General features: G+C 38.2%; 1 protein-coding gene and 1 long non-coding RNA gene across 2 annotated transcripts in view; one reads left to right on the plus strand and one right to left on the minus strand.

Annotated features, from left to right (window-relative positions):
- KCNH5 (potassium voltage-gated channel subfamily H member 5) overlaps positions 1-22,678 on the plus strand; it is a 1,175,650-nt gene that overhangs the window by 636,899 nt on the left and 516,073 nt on the right. The gene's annotated exons all lie outside the window — the stretch shown is intronic.
- Positions 8,387-8,619, minus strand: LOC128644753 (uncharacterized). The gene is made up of 2 exons (XR_008400045.1): positions 8,575-8,619; positions 8,387-8,494 (listed from the first exon to the last, which is right to left on the minus strand). It is a non-coding gene; the product is annotated as an uncharacterized LOC128644753 (long non-coding RNA).

The raw sequence follows: 22,678 nt of genomic DNA on the forward strand, positions 1-22,678 counted from the left end.
GGCAACCCCACTATGTTTTCTAGAGATTTATGCACCTTCGGTAGGTGGTTAAACACTGGCACAGTAGGGTGATCTACCAACAGGTAGTCACAGGTTTCTGTATCGAGCAAGTCCAACTCATGTCCATCATCCACAAGGTCCTGTAACTTTTTCTTAAAGACACTTGTGGGGTCCACAGTTAGGACTCTATAATCATGGACATTATTCAACTGTCTATGGGCCTCCCATATAAAGAATTCCTTATTCATCACCACTATGGAGCCCCCCTTGTCAGCGGCCCGCATCACCAAGTCCTTATTCTTACTTAAACGGTTCAAGGATACTTTTTCCCTTCTATTTAAGTTAGATGTATTGGGGTTAAGTTGGTATGATAATTTGGTCAGGTCAATTTCAACCCTTTTTTGAATTTTTTCTATTATTGGCCCCCTACTTTGGATGGGATAAAATGTGGAGGACTTTTTAAATCTTTGGGTTATTGGCCTTGTTATCTCACTTTGTGACCCATTTTTCTCAATTAGGGACTCCAGTGTTTCAAAGTCACACAGTTCCTGGAAACCAAGTTTCTCTATGCCCTGATCCAGGTTTAAGCCTGGGTACAGATCTTGATGTGAAATGGAATCACCTGGATTTGTATTCTCTTTAGTGTAATGTTTTATCAGTGTTAATCTTCTTATTAATTTATTCACATCTAATAGGGTATTAAATAGATTGAAGTTAGAAGAGGGTGTGAATCCCAGGCCCAAACTAAGTACTCTAATTCCAATTGTATTCAGAGGGTACGAGGATAAGTTAATTACACTTCTCACTGGTAGTGTCTCCATCTCTGATTCCTCCTTAACTGATACCTTCCCCTGGGTGCTCCTCCTGTACCTTGAACCCACCCGTCGGGTTTTTGCTTGGGGATGGAAAAAACCTGCTTTAATTGTGTTTCTTCTTGTATATTGGGCAATTTTACTATCTCTCTAGTTCCTATAGGGTCAATACTATATTTTGACATTTTTGAGAATGTAAGCAGGTGCAGTGACGGGAATAGTTTCTTTAGGTCTAACCAGTTGCTGAACTTGGCTTGCTTCTGCACTTGGATAACTAATGACTCTGGTCTCAGGTTCATCCTCCCCTGACGCTGAGCTACCTGCATATGATTCTGCCTCACTTCCTGAGAACTGAATCCTCCTGTTACTCCCTCTCCTATTTCTGTCTATTTCTATTTCCTTGTCTTCTAGCACCAAGTCCACTGATCTGATCTTGCTGCTTTCTTTTGTTGAACCTCTCCTTTCGATTCCAAATATAAACTAAGTTATTACTATAGTCTGTCTGGTCCCTCAGGTATTTAGTGTGTTTGATTTCCAGAAGAAATGCCTTCGCTTCTGTTACTGTGTCATGTAAAATTTTGTCAAACTTAGGGTAGTTGGGGTCCTCACTTATTATTTAACTCGGTTTGTACCACTGTAATTTTGTCAGATAGGTCTTGTAAATTATCTTTTTTATACTTAATTAACAACAGTATTAATTTACAAGAGCAATCTGACAAGGTATCATTCCACAGTTTTATGAATGTTTTATCTTCAGTATAGAAAGTTGGGAACTTATTTATACGTAGACCCCTGGGAATGAGACCTAAACTATGATATTTGTCAAGAGTCCAAATGTCCCATTTTAATTTATTTTCCTTAATAACCAGTGTTTCCATTTCGTCAAATAGGGCAGTCAACTTGAATCTCAACCTATCTGTGTTAAAAGGGTCTAAGTCCTGTAAATAATAATTTCTTTCCTGTGCCGTTTTCAATTAAAAATAGGGTTCTTGTTGTCAAATAATTTGCGATTGAGTATCCATAATCCCTTATCGCTCCACACAATGTATACAACCCCCCCCCCCCCCCAGGGTAACTCAGTGCTCACCGGGCCAGAGCGTGACTAAAGACCCTCATAAACAGTCAAAAGTACAAATACAGTTCTGGAGCACCTGGGACTCTATGGGAGGCCGAGGCGGCAAAAGTCTAAGATTCAAAAGAGCGAAGGGAAAAAGGCAAATAGCCTCTCAAGTCCACAAAGTTCCATCAAAATCACTAAGGTGTATAGAGTGTAAGTCACACAGGAATTTCCTCCCTATTACGATATGGTGAAAACATAGGGTTCTTGCTTCCCACTTTCCTAGGTGGTCTGTCAGATCCCGGGATGCCTTATCCACACCAGCGTGGCAGTAAGTATAACCAATCACAAAGAAGGCAGGATCCAGCTTTAGTGTATAATAAAATCCAATTTTATTAGGTTTGATTAAAACGCCAAACAGGCTATAGAAACAGCACAAACAGAGTAGGTGTGTGAGCGTGACACCAGGGCTTACATGTTTCGGCCCGCAGTCGTAATCATAGCCATAGGTCTCATGCAGGTGAGTGCATACTTAAAAAGGTAATAGTAAAATGTGATTGGACAAGAATACAGATTCAAAATACACCCACACTCCACAGGTAGAAAGGGAATTAACCCTTGATTCCCTTGATATGGAACAACACGTGTAAATACATTAGCAGATCAATATATGTACAAAATAGTATAATCTCCACAACAACATTAGTAGATGATATGAATGTTAGAAATGTTAAAAACACTGGCCATATAGACCGCACAGAATACTATGTAAATATAAGAATAGAAGATATACACATATAATATACTGCACTTAATGTACTATACTTCAAAATACGGTACAAAATGTATAATATGTTTACCTCATAACACTTAACACTTCAAATACACAATCTTGTATAGTTTAACCCCTGCCTACCAGATAAATAATAATAGAATATGTACTATAGTATCAATGCACCTTAATTTTATATAATAGTGCTATTGGCTAGTTGTGGTACTATATAAGCCTTATAAATTGTGTATTAGAGGATAAAATAGGAGGTTATGGGGAGGAACAAAATATATAGTTCGGTTATGAATGAGAGTCAAAAAAGATATGGAATGAAAAATTAAATAAAAATTAAAATATAAAAAATGAAAGTAAAAAGCGCTGAAATGAAGTGTATGTACTCTAGTATGATATATGCCCTAATAGTACGGTCCTAGATGGCTAATACTAGGAGAATGTAAGAGAAATATATATATATACACAAACATCACAAATATAGCATGGTAATATCCTGATGATGAGCAGTAGTGCCTAAAGATATTCGTATATACATATACATTACTCCATATGTAGGGCAACATTGAAGTGACGGTATATAAACCAATAGTTGCAGTAATACCAGTAATTGCACAATATGGTAATTAGATAGTGCATGAAATGTATAATATGTTATGCTATATATTATATAAGGCATGGTGGACATTACAGCAGGGGTAGCTAGTGTGGCTATTCCCATAAATTAATTAAATCATATCTGGAGTTTAATCCTAAAGGAAGTCTAGTTTTTAACGTATAGATCCAATATACTTCCCTTTTGGCAAGTATATTCTCTAAGTTGCCACCCCTCTTCGGCACCTTGGCTTGTTCTATTGCCAGCCATTTAAAAGAATTTAAGCTACATCTGTGTTTAGTGGCAAAATGTTGAACCAGAGGTGTACTTGACGTGCCTTTAGTAATAGCGGAAAAGTGTTCTCTGATACGTGAATTGATGTCCCTCGAGGTTAACCCTACATACTGGATATTACATAAGGTGCATATAATAATGTACGTATCAGAGAACACTTTTCCACTATTACTAAAGGCACGTCAAGTACACCTCTGGTTCAACATTTTGCCACTAAACACAGATGTAGCTTAAATTCAAGCCAAGGTGCCAAAGAGGGGTGGCAACTTAGAGAATATACTTGCCAAAAGGGAAGTATATTGGATCTATACGTTAAAAACTAGACTTCCTTTAGGATTAAACTCCAGATATGATTTAATTAATTTCCGGGAATAGCCACACTAGCTACCCCTGCTGTAATGTCCACCATGCCTTATATAATATATTGCATAACATATTATACATTTCATGCACTATCTAATTACCATCTTGTGCAATTACTGGTATTACTGCAACTATTGGTTTATATACCGTCACTTCAATGTTGCCCTACATATGGAGTAATGTATATGTATATACAAATATCTTTAAGCACTACTGCTCATCATCAGGATATTACCATGCTATATTTGTGATGTTTGTGTATATATATATATTTCTCTTACATTCTCCTAGTATTAGCCATCTAGGACTGTACTATTAGGGCATATATCATACTAGAGTACATACACTTAATTTCAGCGCTTTTTACTTTCATTTTTTATATTTTAATTTTTATTTAATTTTTCATTCCATATCTTTTTTGACTCTCATTCATAACCGAACTATATATTTTGTTCCTCCCCATAACCTCCTATTTTATCCTCTAATACACAATTTATAAGGCTTATATAGTACCACAACTAGCCAATAGCACTATTATATAAAATTAAGGTGCATTGATACTATAGTACATATTCTATTATTATTTATCTGGTAGGCAGGGGTTAAACTATACAAGATTGTGTATTTATTGTCAGGCTCACAAATATGCCTGCAACAAAACAAAGAATGGTTTGGACCACAGCCACTGAGTTAGCAGTATTTTAAATATTTGTAGCGAATTGTGTACAAAGAGCAGTTACATAGGCATTACCCCAAAGCAATGTGTAAAAGCACCACAGACACAGTTTGCATTTGATTTATGAATAATAGCTCACAGGTAGGTAAGGCTTCACAAGCATTAGCAGGGAGACAGTGAAACAGCAACCTGACTGTAAACTAAATGACAGAGAAAAAATAGTAACTCAAAATAGAGCTCAGTTTATGCGCAAAGTAGGAAAATTAGATTTGGCCAAATTTTACATGAGTAAGCAAGTAATGCGTATTGTAGTACCTGGTAATCTGAGGCAAAAGGTTTTAGGTAGAACAGTGTTTTCAGGTCAGCTCCGATGAAGCAGTTTCGATTAGAGTGGATAGCTGAAAGGTGCTCTGCTTGGCGTGTGACGTCACAGAGGCGGCAGATCCGGTTGCGCTGTGTAGAATTCAGACAGGCACAGTGATTGTAACAGGCGTGATACTCTGGTGCTGGAGAGCTAATCAGAGTGCAGCTCAGTTAGTAGCAAAATGAAACAATACCAAGCAAAGAGGTAAGTGGGAGGCTGGTATTTATGGAGATCCTGAAGATTAGTTAAAGGGGCAGTATGACAGGCAAAAACCTGACAGGACTCCCCCCCCTATGAGCAACTCCGGTGCTTAAGAAGTAGGACGGTCAGGGTTGCGTTGATGGAATCTGGAGATGAGTCTAGGAGCTGATATGTTGGATGATGGTTCCCAGGAGTTATGTTCTGAGGAATAACCCTTCCATTTAATCAGGTACTGTAGAATGCCTCTTCGACTTCTAGAATCCAGGATGTTCTCTACTTCATACTCCATGTTCGGGTCAATAGAGACCGGAGGTAGGGATTGTCCAGTTGGATGATCACGTAGATGTTTATAGGGTTTAAGCAAGGATACATGAAATGTAGGGTGTATCTTGAGCGTGGAGGGTAGTGTGAGACGGACAGCATTACAGTTGATGATGCGCTGGATGAGAAACGGACCTATGAACAGAGGTGAGAGTTTCCTTGAGGGTGTACATAAACGTAGATTTTTGGTGGAAAGCCACACAAGGTCACCAACAGAATAAGCAGGAGGAGGAATATGTTTACGATCATAATACCTCTTTTGCACAACTTTAGCAGTGTCAATGGTTTGTTTGATGGTTGCAAAGTTGGTGACAATGGAGGAAGTGAGATCGGAAATATGTGGGTGATCTGGAATTTTTTCAGGCAGAAATTGAAATTTGGGGTGAAACCCATAATTAATATAGAAGGGAGTCTGTTTGGTAGTGGAATGTACAGTATTGTTGAATACAAATTCGGCATAATGGAGGTATTGGGACCAGGTGTTTTGTGCAGTATGACAATAAGAGCGTAGAAACTGTTCTACCCACTGATTGCACCGCTCAGTTTGCCCGTTAGTCTGTGGATGATATGAGGAAGATAATCTCTTCTCGATGCAGAATTGTTCGCAGAAGGCAGACCATAGGGCACTGGTAAATTGTGATCCACGATCTGTGAGGATGTTAGAGGGCAAGCCATGTAATTTAAATACGTTAGTCATTAGTAAATGTATGGTTTCAGCAGCTGTAGGTAACTTGTGATATGGAATCAGGTGAAGCATTTTGCTGAATAAGTCCACAACAACTAGAATTGTTGTGTAATTACTAGAGTTTGGTAAGTCCACTATGTAATCGAGAGCAATGTGCTGCCATGGCTTATCCGGAGTAGGAATAGATAGTAACAAGCCGAAAGGTGGTCTTTTAATCCTCTTTGTAGTAGTACAAACATAACAGGAGTTAATGTACATGGTCACATCGGATGTGATAGTTGGCCACCAATAGGATCTGATAATTAGTTCCTTGGTTTTAGTTATGCCACAGTGTCCCCCCAAGGGTGAATCATGAGCAGATTTCAGTAGCTGGTTACGAAGTGATGGTGGGATGTATATCTTGCCCTGGTAGCAGTAGAGACCATCTGAATTCTTGAGTAAAAAGTTAATAGGTAATGTTGTGTCTTTAGTTTGTTCGGTAGGTATGTAGTAGTGTCAGCTGAGAAGAGAAGAATGTTTTCCTTGGGGATAACCAATTGAGGGTTAGGCGAGTGATGTTCAATACCTGGCAAACGTGATAGAGCATCTGCCTTTCCGTTTTTATTGGCAGGCCGGTAAGTGATGAGGTAGTTGAACCTAGAGAAGAACAGATTCCAACGTACTTGCCGTGCTGAAAGGGTTCTGGTGGTCTTCAGGTATTGCAAATTACGGTGATCCGTATATACTATGGTGGGTGTAGCGGAGCCTTCAAGTAAGTGTCTCCATTGTTCGAATGCTGCTTTGATTGCAAGAAGCTCTTTTTCGCCGATCGGGTATTGTCTCTCTGCATCTGTTAGAGTCCTGGAGTAATAGGCGACAGGATGTAGAGGTTGTTGGAAAGCATCTCTTTGTGACAAGACTGCGCCAAGTGCGAAATCAGACGCATCGACTTCCAATACAAAAGGTAAATCTGTGTTAGGATACCTGAGTATTGGGGCTGTAGTGAAACTTGTTTTTAGATGGTCGAAAGCATTTTGAGCGCAGGGTGTCCATGCAAATTTGATGTTCTGTTTGGTTAAATTAGTAAGAGGTTTTGCGAGCATGGAATAGTTCTTAATAAACTTCCTATAAAAGTTTGCGAATCCAAGGAAGCTTTGAACCTCTTTCCTAGTGGTAGGAATTGGCCAGTTCAGAACTGCTTGGATTTTGTTATTATCCATGCATATGCCTTTGTCAGATATAATGTATCCTAGGAAGGGAATGCTGTTGGTATGGAAAATACATTTTTCTGCTTTCACAAATAATGAATTACTTTGTAGGCGTGTGAGAACTTGGCGGACATGATTCTTATGTTCAGCTAGGGTTTTAGAAAAAGTGAGAATATCGTCCAGATATATAACCACAAAGGAATCCAAAATATCCTTGAAAATGTCGTTGATCAGATGCTGGAAAGTGGCAGGAGCATTGCAGAGACCGAATGGCATGACGACATATTCAAACAGCCCATACCGGGTACGGAATGCCGTCAACCATTCATCTCCTGTCCGCATTCTGATCAAATTATAAGCTCCACGGAGATCCAGCTTGGTAAAAATTTTGGATCCCTCTAGACGCTCTATTAATTCGGATATGAGGGGTAAGGGGTAGCGATTCTTTACAGTAACTTTGTTCAGTTGTCTGTAGTCGACTATCGGTCTGAGCGAACCATCTTTGTTTTTCACAAAGAAGATTCCAGCGGCGGATGGAGAGGTTGAGGGTCTGATGAAACCCTTTTTCAAGTTATCATCAAGATAGGTTCTTAGGTGTTGTAGCTCGGGTTTAGACAGTGGAAAAATATGTCCACAGGGTATGACTTCTCCAGGAAGTAAATCTATAGGGCAATCATATGGTCTGTGTGGAGGGAGATTTTCGGATTCAGTTTTACTGAATACATGGGAGAATTCCTGATATTCTGGAGGGACATTAGATATGTGAGAATCTGTAGGTGGTTGTAGAAGTAAGTGTGGGAAACAGGTGGATTTACAGTAAGTAGAGTTAAATTGGATTGTAAGTGAGGACCATGAGATACAAGGGTCGTGTTGCCTGAGCCACTCTAAGCCTAAAATTAGAAGGAAATCAGGGGATGTGATTACATCAAACTTAACAAATTCTCTATGGTTACAGGGGGTTGACATTAGAATAGGAATGGTTTCATATAAGACAGGTCCTGAGGACAAGAGTTCACCATCTATACCCCTTAAAGGAACAGGACACAATTTCTTGAGAAGGGGTATTTTATTTATGTTACAGAAATTCACATCCAAGTATGAAAGGGAGGCTCCTGAGTCAATAATCCCTTGAACGTTCACTCGTGATTGGTCCCACTGTAATACAAGAGGCATATTGCAGTAATGGCTAGATTTTAGAACAGTTTTAATAGAACAAGAGGGTGTGTTTTGCTTACCCTTTTTCTGACGGGGAAGATTTGGACAGTCCTTTACCCCATGATCTTCTGCGGCACAGTACATGCATAAGTTCAGAGACCTACGTCTTAGCTTCTCCTGAGTACTTAGGGGTCCCCGCAAGAAGGCTATATCCATTGGTTCCGGTAGGGATTTAGAGTATGTATTGACAGTAGTTGGTGTAGGTTTTTGCCTAAGGTGTGAATCATGGGAGGATCTTTCGTGATGTCTTTCCCTAAGTCTCCTATCAATGCTAATGCTGAGGTCTATGAGCTGTTCTAGGGTTGGTGGTATTTGAGTACGTGACAACTCATCCTTAATGGCCTCAGAGAGTCCTAGCCTAAATTGGTTACGAAGGGACAAGTTGTTCCACTGGGTATCAGGGGCCCACCTCTTAAATTCTGCTATGTATTCCTCTACCTCTCTTTTCCTCTGCTTTAGGGACCTCATAGCATTTTCAGCTGTTTGTTGTTTGAAGGGGTCCTCATAAATTTGTGCTAAAGCAGAGAAGAAGGAGTCTAGAGAATTAAGGATATCATCGTTATGTTCAAGGAAAGTATTTGCCCATGCTCTGGGCTCAGCTCTGAGATAGGAAATTGTAGTCATAACTTTTACCCTATCGTTGGGGTAAGTGAAAGGCTTAAGGGTAAACAATAAGTAGCATGAGTTTTTAAATTCTCTAAAAACCTTTCTGTCCCCAGAGAAGGTTTCTGGGTAGCTGATATGCGGTTCTTGTGGGGGGGGGTTTCCTCTCCACAACATCTTTAATGTAGGTTTTTAAGTTGTCATTTTCTAACTTAAGTGTGTTAAGTCCTTCAGTAAGGAGATCAACTTTAGTAGTAAGTGTTTGTATGTGTGAGGCCATTTCAGTTGGGTCCATTTTATTTTTTGGGCTTGGTATTTCTGTCAGGCTCACAAATATGCCTGCAACAAAACAAAGAATGGTTTGGACCACAGCCACTGAGTTAGCAGTATTTTAAATATTTGTAGCGAATTGTGTACAAAGAGCAGTTACATAGGCATTACCCCAAAGCAATGTGTAAAAGCACCACAGACACAGTTTGCATTTGATTTATGAATAATAGCTCACAGGTAGGTAAGGCTTCACAAGCATTAGCAGGGAGACAGTGAAACAGCAACCTGACTGTAAACTAAATGACAGAGAAAAAATAGTAACTCAAAATAGAGCTCAGTTTATGCGCAAAGTAGGAAAATTAGATTTGGCCAAATTTTACATGAGTAAGCAAGTAATGCGTATTGTAGTACCTGGTAATCTGAGGCAAAAGGTTTTAGGTAGAACAGTGTTTTCAGGTCAGCTCCGATGAAGCAGTTTCGATTAGAGTGGAAAGCTGAAAGGCGCTCTGCTTGGCGTGTGACGTCACAGAGGCGGCAGATCCGGTTGCGCTGTGTAGAATTCAGACAGGCACAGTGATTGTAACAGGCGTGATACTCTGGTGCTGGAGAGCTAATCAGAGTGCAGCTCAGTTAGTAGCAAAATGAAACAATACCAAGCAAAGAGGTAAGTGGGAGGGTGGTATTTATGGAGATCCTGAAGATTAGTTAAAGGGGCAGTATGACAGGCAAAAACCTGACAATTATACATTTTGTACCGTATTTTGAAGTATAGTACATTAAGTGCAGTATATTATATGTGTATATCTTCTATTCTTATATTTACATAGTATTCTGTGCGGTCTATATGGCCAGTGTTTTTAACATTTCTAACATTCATATCATCTACTAATGTTGTTGTGGAGATTATACTATTTTGTACATATATTGATCTGCTAATGTATTTACACGTGTTGTTCCATATCAAGGGAATCAAGGGTTAATTCCCTTTCTACCTGTGGAGTGTGGGCGTATTTTGAATCTGTATTCTTGTCCAATCACATTTTACTATTACCTTTTTAAGTATGCACTCACCTGCATGACACCTATGGCTATGATTACGGCTGCGGGCCGAAACATGTAAGCCCTGGTGTCACGCTCACACACCTACTCTGTTTGTGCTGTTTCTATAGCCTGTTTGGCGTTTTAATCAAACCTAATAAAATTGGATTTTATTATACACTAAAGCTGGATCCTGCCTTCTTTGTGATTGTTCATATCTACACCAGCTTGGGATCCGCTTTAGCCCCTGTTCACCTGTATCCTGTTGTAAACCCGGGTGAAGACAGAGAGCACCGCCCCCCGACCGGAGAATCCTGTGACGTCACGATTGACGCTGAAAGTCCGCATGGCAAGCCAGAAGCGCTGCTGGAGTCTCATGTGAGTGCCGTTTACTTGGAGCTATTAGCCCACCGACAAGGTTTCGGTCTGACCACGTAGGTCCCCCGGCATATCCAGAGCATCTTTATGATAAAGATTATACAGCCAAGTCGTAACTACAGGGGTGGCAGAGCTCATTTGGGGTAAGTCCCGGGAACAACGAAATAGACTGTTGCATATGTTTGTTTGCAGTGGAATTGCATATTTGAAGAGCATTTCTCATCTTTTCACATTTCTCAGTAAGTATAACCAGCCTGAGATCCTTTAGACGCTTGTGGAGAGCCATGCTCGCATCCTCCTTCTGACTTCCTGCTTTAGCAAGACCCAATAACAGGAGCGACCTCCCTGTGTGACCAATCCTGGCTGATGGAGGTTCACCTTCGGGTTGATCCTTTGTGCTGCACTTGAATAGTCGATAGTAGTGTCCAAACAGGAGAAAAGCACAGGAGCACCAGCAGAATTTAAAACCTTCAATACTTTATTACAAAATCAATTAAAATAAGGTAAAAGGGTATAGGTTTTACTTATGAGACAGACCCTAAGAATATAAACTATTTGGACCTTACTCTAACAGGAGTAAGTGTAGAGAGAATTAATTCCACGGTAACCCATTTCGGGTAACACTCTACTCCATGCGAAGAGTTGCCACCCAGAGAGTGTATTCAGGGGGATAGCAAAAGGACAATTTTTTGTCTAAATGAAATTGTCCATATAAGGAATTGTTTGAGGAATAGTCAAAGGACCTGGGCAGAGGCCTCAGGGAGAGGGGCTATAAAATGAATACAGTAGAAAGGGCAAAATCCACAGTTGATAAGATTAAGAGACAGGACCTTTTAACTCCAAAAAGGCTTTCGTCCACTCCTTAACAGGAGAGAGGAATTATGTTTATCACAAACTACTCAGACCAGTATGACCAAATATACAAGGTGATAAGGAGCCACATCCCAGTCCTAATGCAGATGATGATCCGACCGGTATATTAGAGAAGGGATGCAAATTTGCCTATAACAATGTAAAACTATAGGTAATTAAATTGCACCTACTAAATTGAAGAAGCCTGAGGCAAAAAACTCCTCTTGGTTAAGATCTAAGGGCATGTACAAATGCCATCTAAGTAGCTGTGTAGCCTGTGAAAATGTAGACCAGGGAACTCATTTTTCAGTCCTCAGTCACAGGCCAATATTTTGAAAAAAGAACATGCATGAATTGCAGGTCTACTTATATAGTATATTTGGTCATATGTATACTTTGTAATAAACAATATGTGGGGTTGACCACAAGGGAGGCAAGGTCTAGAATCCAGGAACATCTCTCAAATATTAAAGTGGGTACTTCGAGCACTCCCCTAGTTCAACATTTTGTCAAAATTCACCAGAAGAATACTGATTCTTTTAAATGGACAGCAAAAGAGACAATTACAAGACCAGAGAGAAGAGGGTATAAGGACAGAATCCTGGCTAAACAGGAAGTATTCTGGATCTTCAAATTGAAGACCAGAATACCGGATGGGTTTAACTCAGATTGTGATCTAATACATTTTTGGTAGGATTATCTTTAGTCACCCATAGTCCTCTACATGCAGTATTAATTATTCCCCTGTATACTCTCCCTTTAATTTTACCTCCCCCTCCCTCCAATCCTTAGGTATACACCCTATTATTCAATAAATGGGTTCCAAGGAAATGAGGGGGTGTAGAGAGTTATATATATGGAACGTGCAAAACAAGGAGAGGGGAGGAACAAAATTAGGGCATAATGAATTAGCCAACATACATATATAGGAAAAATAAAAAAAGTAATTATATTTCTTTGTAAAATATTGATATAGGTTTAACTCACGAATTACACAGAGTGAAAGAGGAGTTTTCACTAAATAGGTAAATGTTCCTTATATTTTGTAGGCATATCTCCACTATATCATAATTATCAGAGTACAATATATTAATGGAAAATATGTTATCTGGTATATTTCTCACTCTCAGGATGTCATATGTCAGGATCTTGCGGATTGAGAGTACTTAACAAAAATGAAAAATAATCCTCTTTGAGGTACTATGCCTATTCTAATAGGTTTAAGGATTCAGCTAGTACATGTATATATGTCTCTTTTTCTGTAAACTATCCGCCAGACCATTGTAAATGTCAATATTATTGTTAATTGGGGTAACCTCTTGTCAAAATCCTGTCACTTTTGTAACTTACTGAATGTATTATACGTTTAGAAATAGAACTTGTAGTATAAACTAGATTCATATGATCTGTACGTAAGGTAAAAGTGGTTTTATTGTAATTGGACCCAGCCTTGCTGGAGTTAACAATAAGAATTAATTTTAGTATTGACCAATGGCAGTTATCCAGGTACCTTTAAAAGGAAGTGGTTTTTAATAATGGCTAGCAGCTAAGAGTACGGCTATATGCCAAAACGCGTCAGCTGAGTTAGTGGACTACACTGCTGACTATTTTGCACCTTTTACCATTCCCATTTTAATGGCTTCATCATTTTAAATGATTTTGTAATAAAGTATTGAAGGTTTTAAATTCCGCTGGTGCTCCTGTGCTTTTCTCCTGTTTGGACACTATGTGAATATTGGTCTTTGACTGTCTTAGTGAATATAGGCCATCAACTAGCTTAGTGACTATAGGCCATCAACTGGTTTAGTGAATATAGACCATTGTTTGGTTTAATGAATATAGGTCATCGACTGGCTTAGTGAATATAGACCATTTTCTGGCTTATTGAATATAGGCCATTGTGTGGCTTAGTGAATATAGGCCATTGTCTGGTTAAGTGAATATAGGCCATCAACTAGCCTAGGGAATATAGGCTATCAACTGGTTTAGTGAATATAGACCATTGTCTGGTTTAATGAATATAGGTCATCAACTAGCTTAGTGAATATAGACAATTATCTGGTGTAGTGAATATAGACCATTGTCTGACTAAGTGAATATAGGCCATTGATTGGCTTGTGAATATAGTCCATTGTTTTCTTAGTGAATATAGGCCATTGACTGTCTTAGTGAATATAGACCATTGACTGGTTTAGTGGATATAGGCCCTTGACTGGCTTAGTGAATATAGACCATTTTCTGACTAAGGCCTCGCTTCCATTGAGTCGTTAAAAATGGAGCCGTAAGCTACCGAAGCGGCCGACAGCTAAAAGTAATTTACGGCTGCATTTTAGTACCAGGTTTCCATTGAAAAGATTAGCGTGTTGCGCGCAGTCGCTCTTTTCGTGTAGCTGTAAGTTAACGTTGTGTTAACGCTTCCATCTGACGTCGGATTTCTTGAAAATCAATTAGTTGCTAAGGTAACCCGACCTTACGCTATAGAATTTACGTTTAACGTCCGTGCTTATTACCTGTAATCGCCTCTCAAGAAAAATAAAAAAACACTTATCCATATTTTTAATAATCAAATACTATTTTCTAATATAATTATATTTAACACTTCATAAATATAAGTAATATTTCTTGCTGCCCTAGGCATAGGTCTAGTTTGCATTCTGTAGATATGTTCTTGCATATATTATTATATTTAAATATATACTGATATTTCTATTAGAATATAAGTTCAACTATTTCTATACATGAGACAACAATAAATATTACTTATAACAATTTATTTCTACATTAAAACACTTGCATTATTTGCAAGTTTTATAATTTCAATAGAAAATAGGTCTCAAAAAGCACAATTTTCCTCTTTTACACCTAGTTGAGCTGGGGGTAATATATCTCAATGTATCGACAGCCTCCGACAATGTATTAACGGTTAGCGCTTTCAATGGAAACCTGGTATAATTTATCGATTAACGGCTTCTATTACTTTCTATGGGACGCGAAAATCTTTTCGGCAGCCGAAGTCCGGCAGCCGATATTGAGGTATAACGCGCCATTGGAAACAGTCGTTAAACGCTATTGCTTTCGACAGCATATTTAACGGTTTGCGAGTGCACGCAAACTGAATTACGACTCAATGGAAGCGAGGCCTAAGTGAATATAGCCTTAGTGAATATTGACCATTGTCTGGTTTAGTGAATATGGACCATGGTCTGACTAAGGACAAGATTATGAGTGGAGTGCAAACGTTTGTGCCCAAGCAGTAAGGGGTTTATCACAAAGGTTTTAGCTCACTGGGCTTACCGCTCTTATTACATTTTGAAAGTAAACGCAATTTACGCTAGAATGATTACCGCAACTTCAGAGCTCTGATTTATTGCTTCACAAAACATAAAATTAGCACAAAACACATCAAAAATACATTGCAAAGTACACTTATACTCACAATAGCACCATCTAATAAAAATATTCAATAATAATATTGCACACCAAAGTTATAAAGGTTCAAAGATAGGAGATCTCAGGTATTAGAAGAAAAAAACGCAGGCAAAGGTCATTAAGATACATACATATACACATCTAAAGATGTATATGTATGGGTTTATATATGTCTATATATGTGTGCATGTGTATTTATATGGGTATGTATGTATTTACAGACTTATATACACATATAAACACATAAATACATATTTATACATTTCTAGACATATATACACATTTATACACATATATACACATAAATACATATGTATACATTTATAGACATATACACATTTATACACATATAAACACATAAATACATATGTATACATTTCTAGACATATACACATATATACACATATAAACACATAAATATATATGTATACATTTATAGACATATACACATATATACACATATAAACACATAAATACATATGTATACATTTATAGACATATACACATATATACACATATAAACACAGAAATACATATGTATACATTTATAGACATATACACATATATACACATATAAACACATAAATACATATGTATACATTTATAGACATATATACACATATATACACATATAAACACATAAATATATATGTATACATTTATAGACATATATACACATATATACACATATAAACACATAAATACATATGTATACATTTATAGACATATATACACATATAAACACATAAATACATATGTATACATTTATAGACATATATATATATATATATATATATATACAAGTGCATTGGGGCCTTTTGCAGGTAAGTAGATGAAAACATGTAATAGCATATGTATGCAATATTTATATTTAATAAAGGTTTTAACTATGTATTTACTGTAAATATTTTGCATTCCAATGTTCTGCACATAGTGTAACATGTTCTATGTATTTATAGATATGCCTATACATATCTGTATATATCTATACCTATATATATATATATATATATATATATATACATACATATGTATAGATAAAAAAATAAGGTGGCACACGGTAGAAAAGGCTAAACCTTTATTATCAAGCTCGATAATAAAGGTTTAGCCTTTTTCTACCGTGTGCCACCTTATTTTTTCTATATACAGTCATTTGGACGTCAAGGGTGGTCCTATTAGGTGCTGAACCGGATTATCTTGATTAAGATTATTTCAGACCATTGGATAGTGGCAGTGCGGATCCCACCTGCTTTGTACTATATATATATATATATGTATAGATACAGTATACAATAGAAGTGAGTACACCCCAGTGCAATTTCACTTAAATGTCAAATGATTCAAAATTGTATAACCTAACAGTAACTGCATTACGTCTAAGATTTACAGTACGGTATTTGCTCTTATGTAAAATTAAAAACTAACAGTTTAGATTTACTTTATTAAGAATACCGCCCCCAAAGCAGGAAATCAATGCAACAAAAGTCACCTTTCATTACTGAGCTTCAAATCTTTTATTTTTGTCAATACTTTGCATGTCCACCTTTATTTTTTATGACAGACTCGATCCTCCTTGCATGGAGGAAACCAGTGTTGTACAAATTTCTAGAGAGATGTTCTGACCTTCTTCAGAGATAATTTTTTTCAGCTGCTCTTTGCTGGAGGGGTTGTGCTGCTCTACACCATTCTCTTTAAAATACCCCAAAGGTGTTCTACTGGATTCAAGTCAGGTGACTTACTTGGCCAGGTCATAGTTTTCACTTGTTTCTCCTTTAGAAACTCCTTTGTGATTTTTGCAGTGTGCTTTGGATCATTATCATGCTGGAATATTCGTCCTCTGCCAAACTTATGGAGACTGGGAGTCATATTGTCACCAGTATTTTGGTATATTGCTGGCATTCATGGTGCCATCTATAAATGTCATCTCCCCAACACCTTTTGCAGTCATGCTGCCTCATATTGTCACATGCCCACCTCCACGATTCACTCTTGGGACTATGCATTCACTGTAATAATCCTGACCAGGTTCATACCAAACATGCTGCACCCCATCTAAGCCAAAAAATGGTATCTTGGTCTTGGCCATCTTACCAAATAATGTGCTCCCAGTATTCATCAGGCTTTTCATGTTGTTTAGCAAAGTTTATTCTTGCTGTTTTGTGCCGAAGAGCAAGCAAGGGTTTTTTCCTTGGATGCTGTCCATAGAAGTTGACATTATGCAATGTCATTAGCACTGTCTGAGCTGTCACAGAAACTCAAATTTCTATTAATAATCCCTGAGCCAAATCTGAAGCACTTGCCTGTTTTTCTTAGCTAGTCTGTGGCTCTGATTTTTGGCACTGTGTATTGATCTATACCTCCTGATTACTGCTGCAACTGTGTTTTGACTGATTTTCTAGTTGGTCACCAATCTTTTTGTATCCTTTTCCATCTTTGTGAAGTCTCATAATCAGATTTTTCAATTCCTCTGGCAATTCTTTTCCATGTGGAGTCATGATGCAGACTTGCAGATAGACACAGCCCATTGGTCAAAAAATTAGACTGTTCTGGTAACTATGGTCATGCAATTAGGCTAATTAGAAATCATAGGTGTACTCAATTTTGTTTCAGTGATCTAACTTGTGTGTCAGTGACCACAGGTGTATTCACTTTTGTTGCATTAAGTTTCTACTTTTGTATTTTCAATATAATCTTTCTAAAGTATTTCGGCGAGATTACGAGTTTGGCGTTAGTCTTAAAAAGCAGCGTTGCGAGGTCCCAACGCTGCTTTTTAACGCCCGCTGGTATTACGAGTGTTATTACAGGTGTACCGCTTACTTTTCTTCCGCGACTCGAGCATACCGGGTTTATTTTACAGGTATATTTGTATTTATTTTAACTAGGTAGTTATTAAATAGTTAATAACTATTTAATAACTATTCTACCTAGTTAAAATAAATACAAAGTTTCCTGTAAAATAAATATAAACCCTAAGCTTGCTACAGTGTAACTATTAGTTATATTGTAGCTAGCTTAGGGTTTATTTTACAGGTAAGTATTTAGTTTTAAATAGGAATAATTTATTTAATTGTAGTAAATTTATTTTGTTTAATTTAAATTATATTTAAATTAGGGGGATGTTAGGGTTAGATTTAGGTTTAGGGGTTAATAAATTTATAATAGTGGCGGCGACGTTGGCGGCGGCAGATTAGTGGTTAATAAATTTAATATAGTTGCAGCGACCTTGGGGGGGCAGATTAGGGGTTAATAAATTTAATATAGTTGCAGCGACGTTGGGGGGGCAGATTAGGGGTTAATAAATATAATGTAGGTGTCGGCGATGTTGGGGGCAGTAGGGGTTCATAAGTATAATGTAGGTGGCGGCGGTGTCCCGAGCGGCAGATTAGGGGTTAATAATATAATGTAGGTGTCAGCGGGGGCGGCAGATTAGGGGTTAATAAGTGTAAGATTAGGGGTGTTTAGACTCAGGGTTCATGTTAGGGTGTTAGGTGCAGACATAGGCCTCTAGATATCAAGGACTGGCGGACCTGATCCGACACTGCGGATCAGGTCCGCCAGACCTCGCTGAATATGGTGAGCAATACGCTCGCCGTATTCAGCATTGCACCAGCAGCTCACAAGAGCTGCTGGTGCAATGCCACCCCCTGCAGACTCGCGGTCAATGGGCCGCCAGCAGGGGGTGTCAATCAACCCGATCATACTCGATCTGGTTGATTTCCGGCGATGTCTGTCCGCCTGCTCAGAGCAGGCGGACAGGGTTATGGAGCAGCGGTCTTTGTGGAACATATGCCCCATAAAATTAATTTCCCCATAGGAAACAATGGGGCTGCGTTAGGAGCTGAACGCTGCTTTTTTGCAGGTGTTAGGTTTTTTTCAGCCAGCTTAGCCCTATTGTTTCCTATGGGGAAATCGTGCATGAGCACGTTTAGCCAGCTTACCGCTGACTTAAGCAACGCTGGTATTGAGGTGAGATGTGGAGCTAAATTCTGCTCTACGCTCACCTTTTTGCGGCTAAAGCCAGGTTTAAAAAACCTGTAATACCAGCGTTGTCGTAAGGGAGCGGTGGGAAAAAAAGGCTCGTTAGCACCGCACCGCTTTTACCGCAAAACTCGTAATCTCTGCGTTTGTTTTTGATTGTTTATAATAGGAAATACTCTACTTGTCAACTTAGAAATAAAACAATTATTGAGAAGTGATACAATTTTGAATAATTTGATATTTAAAGGGACAGTCAAGTCCAAAAAAAACTTTCATGTTTCAGATAAAGCATGTAATTTTAAACAACTTTCCAATTTACTTTTATCACCAATTTTGCTTTGTTCTCTTGGTATTCTTAGTTGAAAGCTAAACCTAGGAGGTTCACATTCTAATTTCTTAGACCTTGAAGTCCGCCTCTAATCTAAATGCATTTTGATAGTTTTTCACCACTAGAGGGTATTAGTTCATGTGTTTCATATAGATAATATTGAGCTTATGCACGTGAATTTACCATGGAGATAGCTCTGTTTGGCTAAAATGCAAGTCTGTCAAAAGAACTGAAATAAGGGGCCAGTCTGCTGAGGCTTAGTTACAAGGTAATTACAGAGGTAAAACATGTATAATTATAACTGTGTTGGTTATGTAAAACTGGGGAATTTGTAATTAAGGGATTATCTATGTTTTAAAACAACAAAAATTCTGGTGTTGACTGTCCCTTTAAGTGATATTGCCCAGGGGTGTACTTACTTCTGTTGTATACTGTATATATTGTACCAAAAAAATCAGATATAAGTAGAAATATTTGTTTATGAATAAATAGAACATATTCTTGTATGTGAAGAATATTGAATGTGAAATATTCCTTTTTTTCATGTCGGATTTTTGTGCTTACCGCAAGAGCAAAAACAGTTTACTTTCAAGTTTCAACTCATAAAACAAGTGCAAATTGACGAGCGCTAAAATCTTACTTCTAGCGCAATTATCGCTCAAGTGGGAGCATAATTTGTGCTCCACTTGTAATTTTTCCCTAAGTGAATAAAGGCCATTGACTGGTTTAGAGAATTTAGACCATTGTCTGGATTAGTGAATCTAGGCCATCTACTAGCTTAGTGAATGTAGACCATTGTCTGGTTTAGTGAATATAGGCCATTGACTTTTATAGTGAAAATAGACCATTGTCTGGTTAAGTGAATGCAGACCATTGTCTGGATTAGTGAATCTAGGCCATCTACTAGCTTAGTGAATGTAGACCAATGTCTGGTTTAGTGAATAAAGGCCATTGTCTGTCTTTTTACAAATACTTGGACATCCCTATTTCTCTAAGAATTACAAAAAGCTGCATCACCTCATGGGGTAAAAACAGTTTTGCAAATGTCTTAACTTCTGTAGAAAAATAAATACATAAAAAGCTTTTAATGAAAAACGTGTGAGCTATTTCTGTCTCACAAGTAGGAAAGTACTTTAAGGGTCAATTTGGAGTAGTGCCTGTTGTGTACAATCATTCATTGTATGGCAGCTTTTATAGAGAATGCAACACATTCATCTAAAAAGTTATCCTGAAATGTAGTAGCATTCATCATGTCTTCTGCTAGAGCATTTTATCAAAGGTTTTGTGCACCTTTGCACCTAATTCATTTATCTGTGTGCATAAGACTGACCGATACTATGTAATTCACCTTCAGGTAGATTATGAGTTTTGCGTTACGGCTTTCAACGCTGAAAAAATGGCAATTTCAGCGTAATGGCAGTAATGCATCTATTGCAAGTCATGTCGGTATAGCTATACCGCAAGCATTTTAGCCTGTAACGCAACGTCCATTCTGCACTCATAGCGCTGGTATTACAGGTTGTGCGGTCTGGCTAAAATGCTTGCGTTATGCTCTATAAAACTTAGTTTTTTTTTATTTCACAGGTAAGATTTTATTTATTTAAATATAGTTATATTGCAATTTTTATTTAAAGTTAGGGGGGTGTTAGGTTTAGGGGTCAATAGTTTAATTTAGTGTTTTGCGTTGTGGGGGGCCGATGGTTTAGAGGTTAATAGGTTTATTTAGTTGCGGAGTTGTGGGGGGTGGAGGTTTAGGGGTTAATAGGTTTATTTAGTTGCAGAGACGTGGAAGGCCGAAGGTTTAGGGGTTAATAACTTTATTATAGTGTCGGTGATGTCGGGGAGTGGCAGAATAGGGGTTAATAACTTTATTATAGGTGGAGGTGATGTCGGGGAGTGGCGGAATAGGGGTTAATAACTTTTATTATAGTGGCGGTGATGTCGGGGAGCGGCGGAATAGGGGCTAATAACTTTTATTAGTGTCGGCGATGTCGTAAAGGGCAGATTAGGGGTTAATAACTTTATTAAATGTTGGCGATGTCGTGGGCAACAGATTAGGGGTTTATGTTAGGGTGTTAGGTTTAAACTGAACTTTTTTTTCCCCATAGACATCAATGGGGTTGCATTACGGAGAATTTTCATTCCGCAATTGCAGGTGTTAGTTTTTTTTTTCTAACACTCTCTCCCCATTGATATCTAAGGGGGTAAGCTTGCATGAGCACATCAAAGCAGCCCTTGGATTTTGTCCGGTATGGAGCTTAACGCCACCATATCACAGGCACAAGGAAGTTTTTCAGTAACTCGTAATGGCAGCACTATGGAGAGTGAAATAACGCAACTTTTTTGGCATTAGTTTTGCACCATGTTTAGCGCAAAACTCGTAAGCTAGGTGCTTGTTATTTCCTGTGTATTTTATCACCTGCATTGCTGTACAAGTAACTAAACTACAATTCACAGCTTTTAGAATTTGAATTATTTGATCTCAAAATTTCTTTCAACACAAATTATAGACATCTATTACTTCTATAATCTAAACTGCTTATAATAGAAACCTAAACATAGAGAAGTGTTCTACTAGGCACAAACAGCAGCTCATTAGCATGTTCTATGGTGAGGTACGACCTAGCACAAGTCTCTTTTAGCCCAATATCAGTCTGATCCTGCCTAGTGAGGTCAGTCCAGCCCCGAAATACCAGGCAATCCACCCTCTGAACATAGAACATGGCAATCCTAGACAATCGTTTTGGCCCCTTTGGAACTCATCAGTGAGGTGCAACCATATCCCAAGAGCAAGGAGTCCACAACTGATTTTTCCCATCACCCTTAGAGAGACTTCCCAAGGGTTAATATGCAAATATATACCGAAGGAAAAGCAGTCAACCAGTTTTGACCAACAGCTCAATAGCATGTTGTATGGTGAGTTACCACCTAGGTGCAGCCTCTTTTAGTCCAAATATGCTTTTCACAGAGGATTGTCTGGGGTTGCCATGTCCCTTGTTCAAATAAGAATTGCATGGTATTTCAGGGCTGGACTGACCTTTTTAGGCTGGATTAGATTGAAAAGTACGATTGGGCTAAAAGAGGCTGCTCATAGGTGGTAACTCATCATAGAAGAAGGTACTGGACTTTTGTTCCTTCCTGTTTGAGAGTTTCTCTTTTTGTATATATTTGCTTATTTAAGATGTTTATTCTCAAAAGGTGCCTGCTTTTTGTCCATATAACCAATGCATTCAGTGTCTCCCAGGGGA

Source organism: Bombina bombina, chromosome 1, assembly GCF_027579735.1.
Source record: "Bombina bombina isolate aBomBom1 chromosome 1, aBomBom1.pri, whole genome shotgun sequence".
Classification (NCBI taxonomy): domain Eukaryota; kingdom Metazoa; phylum Chordata; class Amphibia; order Anura; family Bombinatoridae; genus Bombina; species Bombina bombina.